This window comes from Euprymna scolopes, chromosome 2, assembly GCF_053919585.1.
Source record: "Euprymna scolopes isolate OS-2025 chromosome 2, ASM5391958v1, whole genome shotgun sequence".
NCBI classification, from domain to species: Eukaryota; Metazoa; Mollusca; class Cephalopoda; order Sepiida; family Sepiolidae; genus Euprymna; species Euprymna scolopes.
In genome coordinates this window covers 81,402,702-81,430,126 of record NC_136483.1, presented here as the reverse complement: position 1 = coordinate 81,430,126, position 27,425 = coordinate 81,402,702, and positions in this window count along the sequence as shown.

Sequence of the window (27,425 nt, the reverse complement as noted above, 5' to 3'; positions counted from 1 at the left end):
GGCAGAAATCAGAGGCCCACAGTATTAATGCTGGAGTCCCTCAGGAGTCCATACTGGGTCAAACCCTCTTCCTGATCTACATCAATTATCTCCCCAAACACATACTAAAATCTTTCGTTGACATCTATGCTGATGACACGACTATCTATGGCAACACAGCAAAGGCCATAAATGATGATGTTCTCTTTGATTCTCTCTCCTCTGATCTTGAGCGCGTGGGACAGTGGTGGAAGACGTGGCCGGTTACCTTTAATGCATCTAAGACCAAGCTCCTATCTCTACATCATAAACGCTCTGATCCCCATCTGGCATCAATTGAAATGGGTGGCTCTCGTCTAGGAGAGGCCCCATGTTTTGATAAGCTTCTCGGTTTGACCTTTACTCCTGATCTTAAATGGAACATATACATCAAGTCTGTTGCTAAGGTCGCTGGGAAAATGGTGGGATCCTTCCCCTGCTCCAGAAGATATCTTACTAATGTTGCAATTCTCTATCTATATAAAAGCCAAGTACGTCCAAGGATGGAGTACTACTGCCACATATGGGCAGGAGTTGCTAAAAACAGCCTATCCTGCCTTGACAGAGTACAAAATAGACTTCGTGGCTTGGTGGGAGATGCCCTTTTCTCTTCCCTGCAACCTCTTTCCCACAGAAGAGACGTAACGAGCCTATCTTTGTTCTGTCGTTATTTACATGGCAAGTGCTCGTCTGAGCTCCATTCTCTGGTCCCTCCCTCGCCAATCTTTTTCAAAAAACATCCGACTAGCTGAAACCACCGTCAATAATTTTCCCCACTCTTTATCTGTGCCTAAATCAAAACCCGGATTCCATGAAAAAAAATTCTTTCTTAGAACTGCACGCCCGTGTAACTCTGTTCAGCATGCCTGTTTCCCTCCCCACTTCAACCTGGATGTCTTCAAGTCCAACACAAACAAATTTCTGATGAACCTCCCCCCTTAAGTAATGACACTTTATCAATTCTCCAATACTATTACTACACTATCCCATTGATTACTGTACACACAATAACCATTATCCCCGAGTGGTCCTTGGACCTTGATAAGTTGTGACCTCCATGTAATATATATATATATATATATATATATATATATATATATATATATATATATATATATACAGCTTTTGAGGCTTTGCAGGACCGGTCGCCACAGTCGATCGAAAATTTCTTGGGGCGACTAAAAGTCGTAAATCACTCACCAGCCAGTCGATAAAATTTCTTTAAATAAAGAAACGGGAAAAAACTCATTTATTTTACGACCCTCAAATATGCGGGGACTTAGAATGACCTATCTCTCATCATTTGTGAATTCTTTCATCTCTAGCTATAAGACCGTTGGAATATCGTATTGAAAAAAGAGTGGTCACGCTAAAGGTCAACAAGAGGTCAAATTTACACATTCGCCGTGTAGTCAAAATGTCGCCTTCATTTAGCTCTCTTATTTTGAAATTCATTTGGAAAAAAATTCTTCGACGCTACAACTACATACACTTCATGCTTACAAAAGTGAAGACGAACATTTGAAAGAGGAAAAAGCGCATCGTTCCGTCAAGCATCCGAAAAAATGATTCTTATTTCTATGGAACAATACTATGAATAATGCTATATAAAGAAACTGGTGTTGTATTTTAACGTTTTGTTGAATATTTACTGAAATGTTTGCAGTAATAAAATAGTTGATTTACAAGAGTTTAAAAATATTTTCTTGTTAGATTATACACACAGTAATTTCTTGACTTGTTGTAAAAATATTTACTATTATTGACTGAAACAAAGACATAAATTCGGACGAGTAAAAATATTTTTGGGCGAGTAAATTTTCCCTCACACTCGACCGGCGATCGAGTGATTTTTTTAAAAATCTCAAAGGCTGTATATATATATATATATATATATATATATATATATATATATATATATATATATATAGTGTTATAATGGAATGAATCCAGAGGAAATCCGGGTATGAGAGCTCAATGTGGTAAACAGAGCAATAAGATAAAAAAATATATATATATATATATATTTATGATATATATACATTATATATATGATATATATTATGTTCGTATACATATAATATTTAAGTTATTTTGCATGTGCATAGTCCTCTTTGAAGTAATCTCCTCCGGCTGCAATGCACTTCTTGTACTGTTCCAACAACTTCTGAAAGACCTCAATGAAGTCCTCTTGTCTGAGCGTGTCAATTACTCTTGTCACAGCCTTTTCATCTCGTTAGTTGTCTCGCTGATGTTCTGATTCTGTAATCCTCCCGGATTTCTCATCATACTTCACGGACCTCTTGTCTTCCTTGAATCTCTTACGTCACTCAAAAACTGATGATCGATTAATGCGAGATGGTTCAAAACAGTCTGAAGCATTTCGTAGGTTTCTGTGGCATTTTTCCCAAGTTTAAAAAAGAATTATATTGCATATCGTTCTTCTAAACTGTACTCGTGTTCAGATTGCATTTTTAACATTCACCTATTCTTACAATCAGGCTTTAATAGGATGTATTCCTATTTCTGCTGTAGCCGTTCATTTGAACTCGAAATCGTAAAAATTGGTCAGTCATCTCATAAGATGTATAACAATTCCATATTGAATTTTCAACAGTCTATGACGATTTCAAATAACTGTACAAAGAGTTTCGAATCTTATTGAAGGCACCTTGTATATATAATGTTATAATCGTTCTGTTAATGTTATATTTGCATTATGCATTGTACACACACACACACACACACGCCTACACACACCACACATACACACACATATGTATATGTATATAGTAATTTATAAAATATATATGGCGATTAAGCTACACTGAATATTCGGCATTTCATCCACTCTAGGATTCGTCAGGCTTATGCGCAAATTATGTGGTTGTTTCTCGTTTTTATATGGTCCTCTTCTGTTGAGGATTTTAGTATAAGTTTAGCATAAATCTATACTTTCGTATATTAATTTTATGTGAGTAAATGAAGTAGTTATATATATATATATATATATATATATATATATATATATATATATATATATAATTGATAAAGATACACGTCATCTTTCAGCTAAATACCTGTGAAAGTACTAAAATCTCTACACGGTTAAATGGAGCAATTAATATGAGAAATATAAGATGAGAACTTCAAGTAAGATAAAACTATATCACATCATGAAGTAAATATATATGTATATATGAGTGAAGTACACGCGGTTAATAATATATACGCATTATTCGGTATGCATGTGCATGTATATGTATGCTTATATATATATATATATATATATATATATATATATATATATATATATATATATTGCAGATATTTGAATATATCTCTTCATGGAGCAAGACTGATAATATAATATTTCCAGAAAATGAATAGTCTGTGTATTGATCTGATAATCGGTACTGACTAATATATTGGAATGCAAAAAACTATTAAAAAATGTTCTTTCCCCCCCCAAAATACTGACGAAATTAATGTTAAAAATAGATACTATATTAATTTCTTAGCAACAAATTTTTGAAAATATTATTTAAAATAGGATCATGTGACTGTCAATTGTAACCAAATTGCTTTTTATTTACGTTTTTGATTCTTTTTTTTAAATATTAACACCACACAAGAACGATAAACTTTTCACCTTGAGAGATCTTAGTCATTAGTAATTACCGATAGGAACATTTTCATGCCAGTGTATCGAAGCTTGTACATGTCTGTATCCCCAAATATTATACATATATATGTGTTTAAATATGTTTATGTATGTATATGGAAAAACACACACACACATATATATAGAGAGAGAAAATGTAAGAGTTATACTTGTAACAGTATATTTGTCTTTCTCCGTATCTTTTTTTTTAATCTCTATTGGTCTATTAATGTGTACGATCGGTAAATTAATTAGATGAACATCTCAAATATTACACGATTCCCTACAATCGGTCGTATTTCTCTGGGGACAAATCATAGTGCTTTATCCGGAGAAATACGGCGCTGATTAATTCATGCGTTTTCATGCCGTTTTTTATGGTCGAATGCATACATGTCAAAATATGTCGCACGAGTCGAATGATAGCTATAACCATTTCCTTTCGCCGTTTTAACTTACCGCTAATCAACCCGTGTATCACCGCCTGAAAGCCCTGCTTAGGCTCCCAAGTTATCGCGATTAATTTAGCAGAAAGGATGTGCGCCAATCACTAGATTCGAAAGGTTTCGAATTGTCCTTGAATGCAAACCAAAAACACACAACAAAGAACCAACCCATTTGTCAGATGAGTCCATTTCGTTTGCGTGTTGAGCGAGAACAAATGTCATCTAAAACTCACATGACACAAACAGGCACACAGAGTGGCTTAGAAGCGGTTAGACGCTCTAAAATATGATGCCTCTATTCAACTTCCGCATTTTACAGTAAAAAATATATTTAATACCTAAACGTGACATATCGACAGGAAGATGAAAAAAGTCATACACACGCTAGGACGTATCTACAAAAATGAAAAGAAAATAATTTATGGATAATGATTTACGAATGCATTCCTTTATCTTATTGAATGGCCGGTGGATAAAGAAAGAAGCAGATGAAATATCGTCCGAACATGCTCGCGAGAACGAGGTTTTACTTTAATAGTTTTAGGGTTTCATTTTATGGTCGTTGAAAGGTTTCATTTAATTTGCAATTCTTTCTCTATTTCCAGCAGAATCAAATATTCCTAAAACATACTATTACGTTCAAAAGACACAAAAATTAATACTTATATAAAATTCGGCTATCCTCGGTTTCTTACGGAAACTCACGGAGAGAAAATAATTCGCCGTTTATTTCTGTAAGATAAAATTTTATCAATGCACATTATAATTAGAACGGAACATATTCTTCATTTTACGTTTTTTAAAGTTGTCTCCAGAATATGACCCATAAAATGCTTAATATAATTTATAATCTGATCTTCAATCAAACCTTATTCGGTACAAATAATCTTTATGCTTGACTTATTTCAGGGTATACTATCTACTTGTTTCCATCAAGTTAAAATCATGAATATCTTAAAGTGTTTGTTTCATCGCTTCAATTTCAAGCAAACCTTCGCCCGACGTTTGACCCTGTTAAATACTCAGACTTCTCTTGGCACTACTCTGACTATGATGTGAGTATGAATAGTCTAACGAGTGTTTGACATAAACGCATGTAAAAATATTAAGGGCTTAAATATACGGATATGATCAAAAAATTGTTGTTGCATATAATTAAGCTAGTACATCTACCCGGCGTTGCCCAGGACAGTACAAAACAAAGAAATGAAACGAAGACGCTATTTTACCATATTAAGCACTATTTTGATGACTATTTGTCATTGTCTGTCCGGAACGAAGCCGAGCAGATCGTTTTTTTTTGTATAAAAACAGTATAACAGTCACATTTTATCCGGCCACATATTCTTTGAACATCTCTGCTCTATCCACGATATTAATCATTTTGGATTGACTGACTTATACTCCTTACAGTGTATATTATATTATTCCTATCTTCACTCCAAGGCGACACCAGGTACTTTATCTATTATGATTCTTAATCTGTGTATTCGGCAAGTAAGCGTTAGTAATTTACTTTAATGGTTATTTTTATAAAATAGTTAAACATGCAGGAGTCGGAGTAATATTTACTCACACACGCATATCTACTGCCACTGCCGCAGGGAAGTATTTTTATAGAATATTATTTATTGGATATCGTCGGAATTATTTCATCTATTTCTGTCTTGTAATTTTTTTTAATCGCTATACTTTTACAACCAAAATATATGTCACTTCATTTCATATACAAGTTATGAATTACAGCGTTTTACTTGGGTATTCACTAAATCGTTTCTCATTAAAAAAGTATTTAATAAAAGCATGACAAGATTGTTCGTTACCAGAATATTTATTATTTTTATTTATTCTGTTGTTTTTTACTATTTCTGATGCATTTCTAAAAGTCTTTCGTATTTGCATGCTGATTGGATTTCTGTAACAATATTTTTTTTTCCGAGTACTGCGAGTATATTCGGTTACGTAATTTCTTTTTAATAGTGGTATCTCCGTTCGCGTTTTTTACACAATGTAATCGCCATATATATTTTCCTATTCTCGATTAACCAAATTCGATGTATGAATAAACCCCCAATAAAACCCAAACTTTTCTTTTCATAATAAAACATTTAGCTCTTTTCTATTTTTAATTACATTCCTTACCAATAGAGGCTCATAAGCGGCCCATTTTCTTGTAATATGTAGATACTATAATAATTTAAAAACCTACAGTTAAATCATTTGCACTATTTCTATGCTGTCCCGAAGTCTCATCTTTAATCTATATCATTCAAGTTTTATCCGTCAGCATTTTACACACGACTTCCTTCGTATACAGTTTAGATATTTTTTTTTATAACAAAAGCAATGCATATTACGACTCTAAAGTAAAATGACTAGTATTTTATATAAAAACCAGAATATCTACAATAAGTAATAATCACTAGATTCAATCACGATGTTTTAAAGCGTTTTGGTTAGTAATTAACTGCAAAGTATCCTAAGCTGAAAAACTATGCTTAGCATGTTTAAATGTTGTCAATCTTAAATATTGCTAATTTTTAGCGGTCACCTGTTTAACACGTGATTAAGTTTCAAATGTAGCATATCATCACATATACATATTCAAAAAACATTATTTAAACGCCGCACAGTTTGAAACTAGTAGATATGAATAAGATAGGTGAATAACGTGTTTGAGTATGATTGAGTAAGTCGAATGTACTCAGAGAAATAGAAAACAAAGAAAAAACAAAAAGACCTATAGAATATTCATATAACACTTCGACAAAAAATACGCGATGGATTGCCCGAAAGATTGAGAATATCAAAATAAAAAAACATGTCTAAAGAAACAGAAACATTTCGTGCTATACATATACAAGGTGTTCTAAAAGTCTTGGATATATTTCAAGTTCCCGTATCTGCTTAACTATGAATGGTATTGAGATAAAAGTGATGCTTTAGATCTTTTGTAATTTTGTTATCAATTTTTCATTTCATTTCAGATTCAGTAATGGCGTCCACTTTATCAAATAAAAAAAAAAGGCGAACTCCAAATCTAACACCCTGCAATTTTTCGGAAGGATTTGTAAAATGATTGGTCTATGTGCCTTCCATTCTAAACGATTTGAGTGAGTTTAAGGCCCGAATAACTGAAGTTAATGAAATCATTGACAACGCAATGCTGGGGCGCGTTTAGCGAGAATTGAATAATCGGCTTGATGTATGTCCTGTGCTCATATTAAACCTCTTGAAATATTCCATGAAAAACTTGAAAATTACAAACTTTCTGAATATACCAAGTCCGTGTTTATATATTTAATAGTTCTCGAGATATTCAATATCAAAATGTACCCACGACTTTCGAAACACCCTGTATAAAGAAGTGTACCGATTATAGGGCTGTTCGATCATAAGTTTAAACTCTATGAACCTATAGTGTTTACATTAAAATGCACAATCAGAAGTAGATCTGCAGTTACTAATAAATCTTTATTCATACATACCTGTTTGCCTTTATATTGCTCACCTTTTTCATAGTAAAACTTCTTCAAGTAATCGACAGAGAAGATTTTGATATCCGTCTTTTAGATTCCCGAGGATATATATATATATATATATATATATATATATATATATATATATATATATATATATATATATATAGTTTTAACTACTCACGTGCATACATAAATCAGCTCCGAATTTTTCAAATTAAAGTTTCCTCGGGAATCTAAAAGACGGATATCAAAATCTTCTCTGTCGATTACTTGAAGAAGTTTTACTATATATATATATATATATATATATATATATATATATATATATATATATATATATGTAATATAAAGTTCAATGTGTGTGTGTTGTGTGTGTGTGTGCGTGTGTGTCTGGTCACGAATAGGCTCCTATATGGTTGACTATTTAAAAAAAAACTGATTACATATAATGATAGAAGATGTATCGAGATACAGGAATGGGTATGATTGATCTGGCAGAACAGTGGTCCATTAAAACTGTGAGGTTTGCGTTCGCGCCTGGTCCACAAAGTATGGAAATAAAAAAATTTTAAAATTAAAAAAAACTTTTACAAGTGTTTTTGATATAGATGTATATAAGAATACTTTGGTAAGTATGCTTTAACTTAAATAGGGATGGTATAATAAAACTGTGGGGTCTGCGTTCGCGCCTTGCCCTATAGAATGGAAATAGGCACAAACTTTAATAAAGACATTTGATATCTATCTGCGTAAGTATATTTTGATAATTATATTTCAGTTTGAAGAAATATGGTATAATAAAATTATGTGGTGTTTGTTTGCGCCTGACCTCCATAGAATGGAAATATTTCACAAAGTTTAACAAGGTTTTTTAATATAGATCCACAGAATATTGTGATAAGTGTTTCAGTGTGAACATTTATGGTATAATAAATGATGGGGTTTATCTATTTTATTTTTACTTTCATAATATTTTGCTTTGGTTTTGATATCCCAAATTCGAAGTTATCTCTTTACAACACTTCCTTTTCATAACCTATTATACTTTCATAAATCAGAGTCCATTTTCTGTAGGCTGTTTTTGAACCCAGTCAACGACGGGTACATTTGCTAGTATATATACATATATATATATATATATATATATATATATATATATATATATATATATATATTAAATAAAAATTACAATTAGATTTACCAAAATGATCCAAGATGGTAAAACTAAAGTATATTATAAATATTAAAGAAATCCTAGCGTGGGTGAAACGCGGAATATTCTGTGTAGCTTAATTGTCATATATATTTTATAGCTTACTACCTAGCGGTACCTACGCATTTCGCACTGTTGAAGTAAATACTTAAAGTTTACACATAAATTTATACTTTCGTATATTAATTTCTGTGATTTAATGAAGTAGTCATATATATATATATATATATGTATATATATATATATATATATATATATATATATATATAGCATTTTTTCAAAATTTCATTGAAAAATAATTTTTTCAGAACAGAGATTTATTGTTTGAATAAAGAATGCAGATCAGATTTTTTTCATTAATCTATGGATTTTCAATGTAGGCTCATCTCCTCAGAAGGAAAGCCATTAGCAAATATTAGATCTAATTCGAAAGAATTTTGCTATTTAGCATATACAAAGAAAATATGTGTAAAAATTCATTACATCTTATGTGGGGGAATAGATGAAGAAAATCGTTTTAAAAAGAGTAGATAAAATGCAAGGATATGAATTTATAATATTCGAGTGTCATGGTAATCCTTGTATAGAGTGGTATATTGTGGTCAGAGTCCGAGTTAGGTGAATAAATCCACATTCCAATTTATTGTAAGCTATTTTTGGTCCTTAGTGATAAACCTTTGAGTATGGAAAGTCCGGATTATATTCATCCTAATTTTTATTTAGTATAATCCCTGTATTAAATTTCAATTACGTTGACACACCGGTTCTCGCCAGATAATCGAAATTAAACAACGTTGAGCCTGGCCACTACTAAATGGGTGACTATTTGGCAAGTCGAGGGCGTTGTATCTACCGCGAGGTAAAATACCAAGTTGAGAAACTGGGGCGGTGTCCTCATCTCTCAAGGATGGATGGGACTCTCTGAAGCCGTAGTAGGCACCATGTCTAGTGATAGTGTCGCGTTAAAAGTACCCTTGATAGCCCTGTCGAAACATCAAGTATTCAGCAAGCCACAAAAGTGAATTACACTACAAACTCGTGTAGTGAGTCCAATCTCGGTTACGGCCGCGCTGGATGGATGAAGTGCCCGCTGTAAATAAAAATTACATATTAAAAACCTCCGTAATATTTTTTGATAAACACTCGGGATAGCTGGGGAGTTTTCAAAACATATATTTTAATATTGGACTTGAAATATAGATACAATAATATAATGTTCAATATATATATATATATATATATATATATATATATATATATATACACAAGTTAGAAAAGCATTTCATCCAAGGCATGAAAATTGTTAAACAAAAATGTTTTTACTATAGGCTTTAAAAATAAAGGTACAAGGTTCAATTTGAAATTTATTTATCTTCAAAGTGCATTTTTATAAATTTTACAAAGTAAGGTATAAAAATTTAATTTAAATTGTATACAAAAAATTACTTTGGATTTATTTTATGTAATGTACATTCTGTTGCACTTTTAAAAAAATCATTGAAAATTTCATATATATATCATTAATTGCTAGATTAAAGATAATGTTTTTAAATTCCAACAAAATGTAAATTACATAAAATAAATCCAAGGAAATTTTTTTATTCAATTTAAATTAAATTTTTATACCTTACTTTGTTTAACAGTTTTCATGCATTGGATGAAATGCGTTTCTAATGTGTATCTTATCTTTTTAAGATTATATTTTAAAACTCTCCTTCTCTCTATTTCAGTTTCTATTTCTCCTCACACCACAACTCATTTTTTTGCAACTCCCTCTTTGTATTATTACAGGTCTGAATATTCTCTCTGTTTCAGTTTGTATTTCTCCTCACACAACAACTCATTTTTGCAACCCCATCTTTGTATTATTACAGGTCTTAATATTCTTTCTGTTTCAGTTTGTATTTCTCCTCACACTACAACTCATTTTTCCAACCCCCTCTTTATAATACAGGTCTGAATAATGAGAAAATCTGATTTTTTTTAGCAAAAACTTTAAAATAACTTTTTTAGATTTACTTTTTTAAACTTCTTTCAGAATAGAAAATCTTTAAAATTTAATAAGGAACATATTTCATATAGGTTTCATTAACAAATATTCAGTACATAACCAGAAAATAGAGATGAAAATTTCAAAAGGCCTGTATAACTGGTTACAGTCAATAGTAGTTCTTGCCAGCGAAAGTCTTTGTTATTCTTATTCTATTATTATTTTATTTAAAACATTTTGTGTCCTGCTCTTTCGCGCGAGGACTAATATATATGTATATATATATATATATATATATATATATATATATATATATATATATATATATATTCATACATTTATTTACTACATGTTTTATTAACTACTTGCTCTTGTATATATGCATATATATGTATGTCTGTATGTGTATGTGTGTATGTACACACACGCTGGAAATTTATATTCCATTTTCCACTAAAGCCAGTTCACCGTCATCATTTTTATTTTTGCATATTCATTTATTTATTTTCGTATTGACGAACTTTTATATTTACTTTTTCCATAATTCGCTTACATGTGTTTCATTGCGCATCATGAAATCATGAGAGACAAATAAACATTAGAGATATTAATATCTATGTGGATGAAATAGAAGAAAAATTCACTTTAACACATTCACACACATACATTCGCTCGTGCGCACATACAAACACATATATTGTTTTAACAAAATCAGGACATCAAAGAATAGATTGATAGCACCAAATAGTGTATTTAATCGTTAGTTACAATTGTTTTAAGACTATTCGGACAAATTCAAACATTATGTCGTTTGAAAATGTTCACAGTAACAGCCTTTTGTCAGACATTGAATAAAAACACTTTAATAATGAACAGTACCGAATCAATTTTCCTTATGTAAAAATATATTACCTGCATTTCATCTATTAAAGTTTTTTAAAGATGATTATATTTACCTATTTTCGTAAGTTTTCTTAAATAAAATTGCAATCAAATTATCATACAACGTTACCACTAATTATCTATGCTCACTTAATATGTTTGACTAATAGTATTCATTAATTTCTTAAATAAAATCTATTTATTTCTTTATTTAATTAAAATTATTTTAATACGGAGTAGAGATCTAATTCTTCAGCTATTTTTTTTTTCGATTCTATGCGGAATCTACAAAGTACCGGCTAAGCTATTTGTGTAATTTCAAAAAGAAAAAAAATTAACATTACTCTATATTCAGTGCAGTCTCATCCTTCATTTAAAATTAAAGATCTATATTTATTTATAATTTTTATTTTCTTTCGTTCTCTGTATGTTCGAAAATTTAAATGTTTTGTTGAATTATAAGTTACCAAAATCTTAATATGTATTCTTAACGTTGAAAGGGAGGTAATCCAATACGTTCAATATTTTAATGTTATTGCAAAGTTCTAATTTTGGCAAATTCCTAATACGCATTAGCAATATAAATTCAACAACAACAAAAAACAATATTAGTAATTAAAGAATGGGGATTAATTGATACTGTTTTTAGATCAGTAAAGCTGGAAAAATCCTAGCTTATTAAATGATATTCTTGTTCTGAACGACTAAATCCCAAAGCCAAAAACCAAGGTGGACCTTCACTTTTATTGGAGTGAAACATACTTGGAGCTAAATGATATATTAGTTAGAATACTTATTAATAGGATATGTATTATTATTAGATAAATATTTAAGAACTTAATTTCTGAATTGATATTATTTGAATTAAAGCCATATATAACCTCAGAAAATGATGGTTGGATGGCAAACGTAGTCATTACGTTTAGAAGACCCTCATACGATAAGCACACAGTCCAATACATAATTTTAATCCATATCACTGAAGAGCAATAACATTTTTACCGTCATGTTATATATTCGTTTGACGAGATAGTTCTTGCGGAATTTTTAATGTTGATTTCAAATGATGTAATAAGTTTTCGTTATAATAGCTTTACTTTATATGTCATTTTAAAGAGGATGTTTCGCTCTATCTAATCGGTTAAATTACAATCGTTTTAAAACAAGTATATCTTCTTTTCAGAAATTTGGAGACAAGATGGAAAACAAAGCAAGTTCGCACAATTTTCTTATTTCAATTCAAGCTGGGCCGAAAACCTACTGAAACAGCTAACGATATCAACGAAGCGCTTGAACCAGGAACCACTACTAGATGCAGCGCACAATGTTGCTTTGCGTAATTTCGTAGCGGCGACGAGAGGCTTGGAGATAATGAGCATAGTTGTCGGCCATCGAATGTTGACAACGATTAATTAAGAGCCTTAGTCGAAGTTAATCCGCGCACTACTGACCGAGAACGTGCTTCTAAATACGACGTGACGTACGAAAAATTAAATAATCTTTATAAATAATTGAACGAAAACCAAATAAGAAACCGTTATAAAGTGCCATCTTTCCTTTTACGCAACAAGAACGGCCTGTTTCCTAACTGGGTTGTTAGTTTCGATGAAATGTGGGTTCTTTACGACGATTGGTGACAGTCAGCTCAGTGGTTAGACGCTGACGGAGCTTCACAACATTTCTAGAAGCCAGAGTTGACCAAAAGAAGATCCTGCTTACTGTTTGGTGATCTGTGACCGGTCTCATCTATTACAGTTTTTTAATGACAGCCAAACGATTACGGCGGAAAAATACTGTCACAAATGCATGAAATCCATAAAAACTTCGATAACAACACCCAAAATTAGTCAACAGAAAAGGCCCAATTCTCCTGCGCGACATTATCTGACCGTACGTTGCTAAACCGACCCTATATAAGTTGAAAGAATTGAGCTAGGAAACTCTGCTTCATCCGCCATACTCTCTGAACCTCTCACCCACCGACGACCACTTTTTGAAGCATCTCGAAAATTTTCTACGTGAGAAAGGCTTCAAAAACCTAAGCGATATCAAAAATATTTTCAGTGACTTCATCACCATCAGAACGCAAGCTTTTTACTTTACTGGTATTAATACACTTGGTTTGTGTCGGCAAGAGTATGTTCAGTATGATGGTGGTTATTTCGATCAATAAATTCATGTTTGAGCCGAGATATGTTCATCTGCCGTTAAAAATTAAAAACCGCGTCAATTTTATATATAATTATATTTATTTTCATAATGAGACATTTTCTTTTCTTTTTCTTTTTCTTTCTTCTTTCTATACCGATCTGTACGTTTGTTTTTCCTCCGAACATTTTTTTTTTTAATTTCGTATTTTTTCATATAACCTTCTCTGGAACAGTCGTATGACTATAAATACAATTGCGAACACTGGCGAAGCAAACTTTTCCGACATTTTTACGGAAGGCGTACACTCAAAGGAACACACTTTGAAAGTGATTCTATAGGCTTTTAACAAGCGATTAGAAAGTCACATTTCGCATAAATTTAATTTAGCAATAATAATCATTTTTCATTTTTTATTCTCAGTATATTTCCATCGCGCACCTGTTCTATCATTGTCATATCATCTTCAAAGGTTTCGTATTGTCACCGCATGTGCAGCGAACGGCACTTCGTTTTTCTGACCATTTGAATTGATTTTCAAATTAGTTTAACAAAAAATGTTCAGTTATAAAGTTTGCGGACTAATTATTGGATATCTGTCTGCCAGGATTATATTAGAGTTTGTTAATTATACATACATAATTTATTCGAATTTTGCTTTCTTTGTTTTCTCTCAAGCAGTCAGACTATGTGCAACGATGCCATCGCATGATGTCTGCAGGGAGTTGCTTCCAAGTAAAATAATAAACAAATACAGACATGAACGTAATGATTTTCTAACAGTAATTGATTAAACAGAAACAAATATGGAGGAAAATTGTTTTGTGTTGGAAAGGAAACGAAGCCAATGGTTTTTTAATGTTTTTATTTCTTACTCATTGTATCCTATCAAATAATTAGTTTGCCAGCGTCGTTACAAGTAACGCCATGCTTTTGCATTGCTTTTCGTCTTACCTACAACTTGTATATTTAAAAACTCGAGAAGAATATGTCGTCGTGTTTATAATTAATATCGATACTTCATGTTATCTGTCGTCGAGGCTTGACAAACAGTGATACATACAGCAATATAAACTAACGAGTTTTTCCATGAAAATTTACACATACATATTTAAATAGAGAATGTACTCTATATAAAGAGAAACATATATTTTATCAACATTGTGAGACAAAAGAAACACCCATTCTCCAACAAATATTAGTTCTTGACTTACTTGCATCTCTTAAAACGTATTTCACTTTAACCTAACAAAACAGTTACGTCTGGTTATATCTATTATTAATAAAGATTTAGCATTTTCCCATAGAAGTCACCACTTATCAAGGCCCGGAGGCCACTCGAGGATAAAGGTTAATGGGTGTACAGTAGTCAATGTGATTATAGCATAGGAATCGTAAGTATTGGACATTTTGTAAATTGAATTACTTAAGGAGACAATTTATCAAGAACTTGTTTACGTTAGACTTGAAGACAATCAAATTATAGTCAGCTGGAAAGCAGGGAAACGGAACAGAGTTCCACAGGCGAGCAGTTCTAGGACAGAAGCTTTGTTCATGAAATCTACGTTTAGGGTAAGGCACAAATAAAGAGTGGGGGGAATTATTGATAGTGGTTTTGGCTAGACAAGTGTTTTTCGTGAAGGTTTGGCGAAAAGGGGCCATAAATTGGAGCTAAGACGAGCACTTGCTATGAAAATGACGATAAAACTAAGACAGCCTCTCAAAGTTTCTTCTGTGGGAAAAAAGGTTGCAAGGAAGAGAAAAGGGCACCCCTCCCACTTAGCTATAAAGTCTATTTTGAACTCTGTCAAGGCAGGATAAGCTGCTTCTAGCAGCTCCTGGCCAGATGTGGCAACAGTACTCCATCATTTTACGTTCCTGGGTTTTATATATAAGTAGAGAATTGCATCAGGAGTTAGATATCTACTGGAGCTGTAGAAATACACTAACATTTTTCCAGCGACCTTGGCAACGGATTTGATGTATGTGTTCCATTTCAGGTCAGGAGTAAAATATCATATGAATTAGCATCCGTCGGTCTGAAGTCGAAGTTATGCTATTACTTCTATTAATTGTATTATATTATTATATTTTAATGTTTAATTCACTTTACTGATATATATATATATATATATATATTCCAGAATGTGAATGTAATTCCTCTCCTTTCTCTAATAATGAGATAAAACACGTAATTACAGGAGATTTAAAGATAGTGTTACATACTGTCCCCTTTTCATGTAAGTTTAAAAAAAGAGAGATTTAGTTAAAATGAAAATGAAATAGAATAGACGAAATTCGAACCTCGTAATTTGGATTTAGAAATAGATTACGAGATAGAATTAGAAAATGGAATGTAAAAAAACAAACCATTGTTTAGCTTAGAGATAAAATAGTTTGAAGAAAAGAATGTGCATTGTCAATTCTGTTATGAAAATTCAATTGAAGAATGTAACTATAAGATAATTTAATAAACATGTTTTTAACATATAGGAAATATAGGTTATTGGGAATATAGGTTAAAATTCCTTTTTTAAACAAAGGAAAAAGTTTTGGACGCGCATTTCCAGAACACGTGAAAGAAGACACATGTTTTAACATGTGTATGACGTCATGGAAAATGGGAAGTTCTCGATATAGTTAGAAACTTTAGAGTTAAGCGGAGAGAAATTGAGGGAGAGTCGGAGAGAGAGTCTGAGGACGACAGACGACAGTCCAGACATGGGATTCGAACGTCTAGAAGCGAGACGGTCACCTTTGAAACTTAGAATGTGAAACTTGAATTCTTGACTATGAAGACCACGACCGGTCGGGAGAAGAAATAAACCCATCATGTGTTTTTATAAACGTCGTCTTTGTGTTGTAATTCTACCAAAAGGTAAAGTGAAAATTGTCATTATATGTCTTGTATATCGTGTTTTAAAATGTCTTTACATACACAATGTCTCGATATCACATATCTATAATGTGGACTCTACATCTCATATCTACAATATGAACACTAAGACTGTCTCAACACTCAAAGTGCTTCTATTACACTTCTAAGTATGAACATTTTATATATATAAATCTCGTCATAACACAGAACGCAACAACATCTCTCTCTTCTAAGACTGCGCTTTTAATAAGACTCTAAGACTCTTATATAAAAAATAATAATAAATGTATTATATTATTAAATTTTAATGCTTAATTCACTTTACTGATATATATATATATATGTGTATATATATATATATATATATATATTCCAGAATTTGAATGTAATTCCTCTCCTTTCTGTAATAATGAGATAAAACATGTAATTACAGGAGATTTAAAGATAGTAAATGATCCTAAATTAAGAAAACTACTTAGTAAGGGTCCAAATTATAGAGAACCTTAATGCCTAAATTACACTAAATGCTTTAAAGAAGTAACTAAAGCACTAGAAGGTTTTATTATGTCTATGGTAAATAAATATAAATTAGCACAGTCTACGTTTGATGCATGGAAAAATAGTATACTTGAATGCGTAAATGAAAAGGTTAAACATATAAAACAATTTAAACACCCTAGAAAAACCAATCCTCTTTTTAAACATTCAGAAATACGGGAGAAACGAAAAATACTCCAAGAAAAGTTTGTAATAGTTCCGATTGATAAAGTGGCAAACAATATAGCGTTCGTATGTAAAAAATATTATATACAACGTTTATTGAGAGAAGTAGGACTTATAGGAAACGTTTCGGATACTTATAAAGTAAGTAATAGTAATTTAGATAGCATTATTTTGAATGATAGTATCATTAGTGAAAAAGTAGGATTAAAGTTAGAAGACAAACAAAAAAATCTTCCATGTATGTATTGGATACCTAAAATGCATAAAAATCCAGTTGGTGCTAGATTTATTGTAGGTTCAAAGACGTGCATAACATAACTAAACCTTTAAGTAAAGCTATATCTAAAATATTTAAATTAATTATAAATCAAATAAATACTTTTCACCTGAAAAGTAAATTCTATATTAATATAAATCTATTTTGGGTAGTAAATAATTCCCAACCAGTGAAAGAAAAATTAGATAAAATAAATTCCAGAATAAAAGCAAAATCTATAGCTACTTATGATTTTAGTACGCTATATACTAAAATTCGGCACGAAAAACTTATTAAAGAATTAAATGATACTGTAGATTTAAGGTAAATATATAGACTTTTCAAACCCTAAAGCTTTCTGGTGTAAAAATAAAAATATCAAAACTAGTTTTTGTAAAGGAATTTTTAAAATACTTGTAAGTCATCTTATTAAAGAATGCTATTTTCAAATAGGAAATAAAATATTACTCCAAACGATAGGTATCCCAATGGGATTGAATCCTGCACCATTTTGGGCAAATTTGTATTTACATAGACTCGAGTATATATATATATATATATATATATATATATATATATATATATATATATATATATATATATATATATATATATATATATATATGTCATCACTGTTAAAACCAGATATATCTAAAACATATAACTTTCATGAATGTAGGAGATTTATAGATGACCTAATATGTATAAATGATAATGATGAATTCGAAAAAAATAAACATCTTATATATCCAAACGAATTAAAATTGAATTATGAACATAGAGGACAACAGGCTACATTTCTGGATTTAGATATAAAAATTGAGGATGGGATTTTTCTTTATAAAATATTTGATAAAAGAAGCGCTTTCCTCTTTAAAATAGTACGTATGCCCCATAAAGATAGTACCTGCCCTGTTTTTATGTTTTATGGAACCATTATGTCAGAGTTTTTGAGAATAGCTCGCGTTACTTTAAAATTAACAGATTTTATAACACCAGTTTCTAGCTTAGTAATAAGGATGATAAAACAAGGTGGGGATAAAAAATAAAATATTTAAACAGTTAAATAAAGCATTTGTTCGTTATCCTGATGCTTTTGAATCGTTTAAGATAAACCAGACTATATTAATAAAGTAAATCCAAAACTATATTAGCAATGTATAAAATGTATTTATAATTACATATAATAAAATTATAATAATAATAATAAAAAAATGTATATATGTAAAAATATTTTTAACCTTTATACATCTAATTTTTAAATAAATAATAATGTAAATATACTAAAAATTAATCATAGTGGGGGTTATAAGTAGTTAAATGGATTAATCCTAATCTTATAAATACAAGACTGATAAATTAAAAAATATATCCATTTTAAATGTGGAAATTGATGAATCACACAGGTAAGAAATTCATTTTTATACTATGAAAAGGTTAGTAATTGCAATTAAGAATAGGAAATTGGATCAAATGTTTGTAACATGTATTCTTCCTAAGATTAAGAGTGGTGGTGTTTGATCAACACTGCTGGGCGCCATGATGTAATATACTGTTTTGTTTTTAGATCCCCGAAAGAGTGTTTCATGGTAAACAACTGATGATCCCTTGAAAAATAAATTATTGGTATTATAGTAAATTCGAGAGCGAGTTTATGCAGTGATTGCAGGTGATTAAATGACTTACTGACTAGATGGTTTTCTAACGAATGATAAAAAAATATTTGTGTGTATAGTTTTAACGGTTAAAAACTTCAAAGACCATATATATATATATATATATATATATATATATTAAAGAGACGAGAAAAAGTTACAGGGAACTTTATTAAATAATCAGATCAAAAAAGACAGTAATGGGAAGAGTGTGAAAAAAGAATCTGCTTAAACCATGGCATTTCGAAACTAAATGTGTCTCATCAGATGTGGAGAAAGACCGGCATTATATGAGTATGAGTCTATACAAATAAAGCCGGCTTCAGAACATTTAGATTAGAAATAAAAAATATAAGAGGTGAACAATAATGGGAAAAGAAGATGAAAAAGAGTCGGAAAGTAAGGTAAGAGAAAAGAGTATGACAAAAATATAGAAATGTATATTATGAGGAAAAATAATGAAATAAAAACAAAAAGGATATCCAAGTAGAGACAAGATGAGCAAGTTCAACATAGGTCTTTGAAATAGTAGTTTGAGGGACATGAGAGTAGCCCAAAACAAATCCACTCGAAATTAAACTTCAAAGTGGGAAACCTTAGTAATCATGGAATGAAATGCCAAGTGTCGGTATTCGCTAAAGAAGCACGTCAAAGATGAATTCCAACTAAATTTTCTCTCGTAAAATGATTTCCAAGAGATGTTCATATAACGGTAAATAATCAAATTAGGCTTTCAGAATGAGCTCTGATTCAGAATTCCCGGGTGAAAGTATTAATTGATCCGAAGAGCTCATATGTACTAGCAAATAGGCTTATAACTTTTTTTAAAAGGGCAGTAAATTCGGACTGTAACGGAATTGGACTGGTATGACCACCGGTGGAAAATGGAAACTTAAATATACACAATATATGTGAATGTATTTATAGTTATTCAGAGTTGTGGCAGTTAAGTAACGTGTATATACAAGTAATATTTTTGCCAAAGCAGTTAACAAAGGCAGATGTGGTTTTTAAATCAGAAGCATCGGCGAGGGAAAGAAAACGTCACGTAGCGATGCCATGTTTTAATATTAGGTAAACGTTATTTATGTGGAATATCTCAATTCCGGAATCAGAGAATAGGATGATCGCAGCCAATCGCATTGGGGGCGGACTTTGGAATTTATTATTTTCGATCGGAAATTTGTAAGATTCTGTTTTATCTATGTAACTGATAGCGAGTTATGGGCTATGTAATCACAGTAGCGTTGTGGGCAGAGTTAACAAGGGTGAAGCAAAGGTATTTTTTTAAAGAATTCGGGGGCTGTAAGCTATTTGCAAGAAAAAAAATGTATGTGGAAAATTGGAGGGTTATATTGAGAGTTTTAGTAGATTGTGGTGATTGAGGAAATAATAAAGGCGAATTAGAGAAAGAGCGGGCGACTGACGCTTGCAGACAGTCATAATGCAACCAATTGAAAAAAAGAAGAAATAAAAAAAATTACGCTCGAACTCCTGTACAGATATGCGTATACCTATGCCTAAGCATACTCAAATGCACACATGAATACAAGCATTAGAGCACATATACACGTCACGGCATATATGTCCAAGTCTTCATGTACACGGAAAAGAAATACATGTACTCATACACAAGCATTCCAGCAGAGTTCGCGGGAAGGGCAGCCGATTATTGGTGGGGGTAGAAAAGGATAGGGAATGTATACATTAATGGGATAACATAAAATGCTTAGGAAGTGAAAGGAAGAAATCTATAATTGATGGAAATGAGATTTTAAGAAAATTATTTAAAGTTAAGCAATTTCAAATTGACCATATTTAAATTTAGTCTTATGTTGGCAAATTGAGACTTGTTAGGTTTTAGAGTTTATTATGTCATTGGTTTGGGGGAAAGTAATTATTGTTATAGCTTCAGATGTGCAGAGATGACAAGACTTAGAGCTTGGGGTATAAGACTTAACTTTTTCTAAGGATATTCCATTTAATTGAAAAAATAAGTTTTATTATATTAAAGTGTTTTTAATTAAAATATGTAGAGAAGTTCATTGCTTATTATTATGGTTCTGATTGTTAAAGAAAGAATTGTGGTTAGATATTCTGGTCTTAATTAGAATGAGGTGGCGCTGATATAATCGTGCTTTTTATGAGATGTTCGGGGCCTATTATTGGTTTGTTGATTCGTACTGGTGTTTAGGTAAGGGGTGGTTCAAATTTTGGTTAGCTTTGTTATTGTGTAAGAATATATAACATCCCTATGGATGCAATCATTCCTGAGTACGCAATAAGCTTGTCATTACAATTACCACTGTTTGTAGGCTTAATTGGAAGAGGTGTTTCTGGGGCTGATTCGATTATTTATTGTTACATGTTAGCATTATTTGTTCAGATGAGGCACAGGTGCCTAAGAAATCCTTATTGAGTTTTTATTAAAGATAAAACTATATCGGTGTGGGTGCCTGAATAAATTTTGTACAATGTTTAGAAAATTCTTTAGATATATTAGTTTCGACATTGGAGAAAAATGGAGGGAATAGGTTAGGAGTACTAGGATTAAAATGCTGATTGTGATTAAGGTGACTGCGTTGTGTATTGTTATTAATTGGGGTATATCTTGTAGTTGTAGCTGGTTTATTACGGGTCATGTTGTGGGTGATCATGGATCTCAGGCGGCCTACAGATGGAGTAAGACGGTTATATTTAACAAATTTTCTCTTTGTATCAAGAATTCCCTATGACATTGTTGAAGAAAGTCGCATTTTTTTTTTTAAAGTTGTTTGTCTGCGGAAAGAGAAGAGATTCCTTTTGTGACGGATAGTATTATAGACTTTATACTTGAATTAGGGTGGTTACAGAACTTAAAGGTTGGGTTTATGGTATGGGCTATACATCTCAGTGCTAAGGTTTATATATATATATATATATATATATATATATATATATATATATATATATATATATATATATATAAGTGAACTAGCCTATCAAACTACTTAGTCAACCCTTTATAAGTTGCTTCTCTTAACTATGAAAAGTTTTTACTATATTGATATATTAAAGATAATAGAGAGCTGTCTGCTTCATTTATATACAAACACACACATATATATGTATATATATATGTATGTGTATGTGTCTGTTAGCTAATCTGTGGGTGTTAGTGACTTAGTAAAATGTTAGTCTACAACCTTAAGAATTCATATATGAAATGTTCGAACCTGTAGAACAAATTTAATTTGTTTTTTTTTTAGGTACAAATATCTGCTAATGGGCTGTAGTTAAAAATTTGAAATTTACCCAGCGTAAGTCAATTAAACGTGTACTTTCTACGCATGCGCAAATATACATGTATACGTTTAACTACGTTAATTTTTTAAAGTGTTGATATGCATATGGCCTTAGCTCAGATGGTAACTAATACTACTAAAAAAAGAATGTGCTTTGATTTCGATATAGCTAATGGACATAAGTTATATTCTATTTAATTTTTAGAAATCACTATAATTGTTGCATAATCCATATCCTGGAAGCTGATGTTAAACAATAAATTTGGCTAGAAAACGTGACTGAAGGTCACGTGCTTGGTCTTTGTATAGTAGATTGACGGCAAACAAAAATTCGGTCACAAGACTATGCAATTACCGGGAGATGACGTCAAAGCAGGGTCAAATTTTAAGACGCAAAATCTCTGGTCAGCAAGCGACCAATTTTTTGCGAAACAATAAAGATCGGAATATCATCGTGATCTGGGCCAAATAAAAAGAGATACAAAGGAGGAGAGACAGAGAGAGTCGAGACCGTAACACGAGAGTACGTTAGCAACATATTCTTCTACCACAACCACCGCCAAGGGACGCAATTAGATTTTTCAATCTATCATTGAAACAGAAAGCTTATATTTACAAATAAGCGACATATATTTTATAACAAGGTGCGTGTGCTTTTCTATTTTTGCCAACGAGTGTTTAAGTCAAGAAATAAAAATATGTTTCTTTTTTAATTTATTTATTGCGGACTATTATCCTCATCTTTTTCAGTTTTTGTTTCACGACGTGGTGAGACAACAAAAACTATAGATGGCGCTAATTGCTGAGAATGCAGTTAGAAGATTCGGAGTTCCTATCTCGTCACGGTTACAACCTGACAAAAGCCAGAGAAATAGTTGGCCAGGCCGTCGTGAAACAACAACTAAATAAGATCGGGATAATAGTCCGCAATAAAGAAATTAATATAAATAATACACATCTCAATAATGAATTCCTAGAAAATAATATATATATATGTATACTATTCGGTACGGACCCGACAATGGAAGGTCAGATAATAAATTAACGTTGATTTATAAAACTAAAAAAACCCAACCTTGATCGCCCTTCGGGGCCCGTGGTTCAGTGGATAGAAACGTTGAATCTCTACGGTTCCAGGTGAGAATTGTTTGAAGATAGCGATTTCAATCCTACCCAAAGCCGGCGCCAGGCTTACTTGGCCAAAAACGTGGTCATACGACAACAACTATAGATGGCAGTAATTGCTGAGAATGCAGTTAAGAAATTCGGAGTTCCTATCCCGTCGCGATTACCACCTGACGAAGGCCAGAGGGATTGTTGGTCGAAACGTCGTGAAATAACAACTAAGGAAGATGGGAGTACTGGTCCGAAATAAATAAATAAATAATACTTATCTCAATAATAAATTCCAAGTAAATAATATATAGCATATTTTTTTAATTGGATAGACTTAAACACATTTGTCGATTCGGCAATCAGAGAGAAATATAACATAAAATATTGAGTACAGTATAATAATCAGTAGAGAATTGCTTAATTATAATAAATACGAAATGTGCATGAATTAAAATAGCAAACTGTACCGTATTTTTAGAGCGGGCAACACATAGTGGCCTCCTAGTATATATATATATATATATATATATATATATATATATATATATATATATATATATATATATATATATATATATATACAGCTGTGTTTAATTTTAGAATAGTTTCTGATGGGTAACAGATCTGTATAACTTATGAGATGGAGGATAAAGTTTTAGGTAGCTAGTCTATATTCTGAACTTGCAGATGAAAAACAAAACACACAAAATATATATTATGTGCATTTTATTTTCAAATAATTTCTGCTTTATGACGTTTTTCAACTGTTTCCTTATTATCTCACTGGTGACATTAAAAGATTATTTATCAAGCGGTAAACGAGGTAATATATTAAATTCTATGTAAGTCATCTAAAAAAACGTTTGATGGTGCAGCATATATATATATATATACATACATATATATATATATATATAATTATTCAGGTTCATTATATGTGGGGACTTTTAGGTATTTATATTTTGATTAGCTATCATTTTGAGAGGAACGATGTACTGATAATAACGATTACATACACATGTCAATTTCAATATTTCTTTGCCATGGATGCCCTCGTTGCTTGACTCGTACATATTTAGCTGCATCGGAAACAAAGTTTCTGAACAGCCATATTCAGAAAATAGCTACCTGCCAGATATTTATCTGAAGGAACAACCACAAACGTTAATTATGTGAAAATGGCTGAGAAAGAGTAATATGGTTTCCACGGTTATCCTGAAAAATAAACCAACATTTTCATGTAGGATAGCGCATCACTACAATAGAAGCTTGTTGTTAGATCGTAACAAAACGAAACATTTCAACAATACGTAGTAGAGTAGAGCGCATTGTTGATGCTTTTTACATGCTGGAATTAAAGAAGAGCAAAATGTATACAATAAAATCTATTGATAGTTATGCAGAAACATGGTCAGAGACACCTTTAGGATCGATTACTATCAAAAGTCAAATGTCAAATAGTCATTTCAGAAATTATGAGCGACCTTATCCGAACATAAAACCTACGCACATAAACATACTATACTGCATATAATCATGAATATTACTAAATTGTCTTATTATTATCGGTATATCATTTTGAGAGTTTTATTTAAAGGCTACCAGGATATACCTCCGCTTTAGGCTCTATATTTACGTTTATATACCGGCGGCAGCCCTAGGCGGCGGAGCTGTACTTTTTGGCGCCTGTGCGACAAGCCTAAGAAGCGATCTGGACCACCAGGAGGTAACGAATCGCTGTTCACGATGCCCCGACACACCGAAGTGTGCTTCCTACCGAACATTGTTTTTAAAACTTTCAAGTTGTATAAGCTCAGAAGTGGTGGTTGTATGCGTTCAGACCCGGCTCCGACACCGGAGTTTATCCCTGCATATTAATACGGAGATATTATTCAGTGCTGGCTTTTGCTTCCAACCGAGAATCGTGTTCGTACAACCCCCCCCCAAAAGAAAAAGACTGGCAGAAACGCGAGTTAAAATCCCTAAGGTGAGTATAATGTTGAAGGTGTTAAAAAATGGCGTGTGTTTATTTTATTAGAACCAAGAAAAGAAAGTATTCTCAAAGGAGAACTGGTATTTTTCTCATTTTGTCTTACTCTCTCTCTATCTCTCTCTCTCTCTCTCTCTCTATATATATATATATATATATATATATATATATATATTTCTATCTTTCTATATATCTGTATCGTTATCTCCATCTCTCTTTATATCTATTGTCGTTAATTTCTTGTGTCTTTAAGTTATAAGGTACTTTTTCCTTTTTTTTCCATTTATTCGTATCTGTTTTCTTTCATTTTAATTTTAACTTCATTTATTTTTTCCTTTTTTTCTATTTTCGAATTTTTATTTCTTAATTAATTACTTGTAATTCTTGTTCATTCTTTTTACTTGGTGTATTTTGTTTTGGTTTATATTTTTTCTTTGTCTTTATTTTTCTTTGCTTTCTTTCGATTTTCATCTTTTGTTTATTCTCTATAACAAGCTTCCCTCTGTCCATTTAGTAAATTTTCAACCCATCTTTTTGTCTGTCATGCTTAATTTTGCAATAATATTTTCAGCGTTAAAGTCACTAATGAAATTAACACGAAAATCCGGTTGAGTTTTTCTTATATTTTTATTCTGTCGTCATCGTTTTCCGTTAAACTATGTTTCTCTTAATTTTATGTCAGTTCCTGATTCTTTGAGATAATACTCCTCTCATCTCATTCTTTTTTCTTTCGGTTTTTCTTTCTTTCGTTATCGTCTTTGTTTCCTGTGTTGTTTATTTTCCTCGGATATCTCATTGGTTTTCGTCATCTCGTATTTCTTCATCTTCTCTTTATAGTTTTTATTAAACGCTTTTTATGTGTTCTTAACATTGTTCTTCTTTTATCAATCGTTTTTCAGTTTTTTTTTTCTTCGTTTTCTTCTGTTCCTAAGAATATTTCTTTATTTTCCTATTATGTTTATCTATTTTCTTCTTTGTTAGTTTATGTTTTTCGTTTTTCTTTCTTTTTGTCTTTTTAGTTTTAACATTTTTTTAAAACTTTTATTTACGATTATTTTATAATTTCTTTTTTCTTTAATTATATTTTACCATTTCCTAAACTTAAGTTTATTTAATATATTATTTTCTCTTTTCCTTTTTATTTTTGTTTTATTATTTTATCAATTTGTTCAAACCTTGTCCTCTTATTCTCATTAAATCCTATCATCCAATTCATTTTCACCATTTGTTTCTACTTCGTTCTCCTTCCATTTTCCAGTTTTCACGTTCTCTTTTTCCTTTTATCGTCTTTCTATCCATATTTGTACCTTATTATTAGCCTTTCTTTATCCCATACTTCTTTTTTTTCTCCTTTATTTCTACCAGCTTTCATCTTTTATTTTAGTTGTCATAGGAGTCTTAGTACTTTTTCTTATTCTTTCATCATGGGTGCGTATATAAATCTGTCATAACCCAAGGTCAGAACCCCTAGCGCTATGTTTTTGCAAATGCCATTTTCTTACACTCTCTCTGCGTAATGCTTCAAACATCTGTCAATTGGACTGACACATTTTTTTATTCAAACGTTTCTTGCATAAACGAATACTGATTTTTGCTACACATCAAACTAAACATTGCCACAGCTCAACCAACGTTTGCATACACGTTTACAATGTTTGCTTAACGGTAGAGCAACGGTTA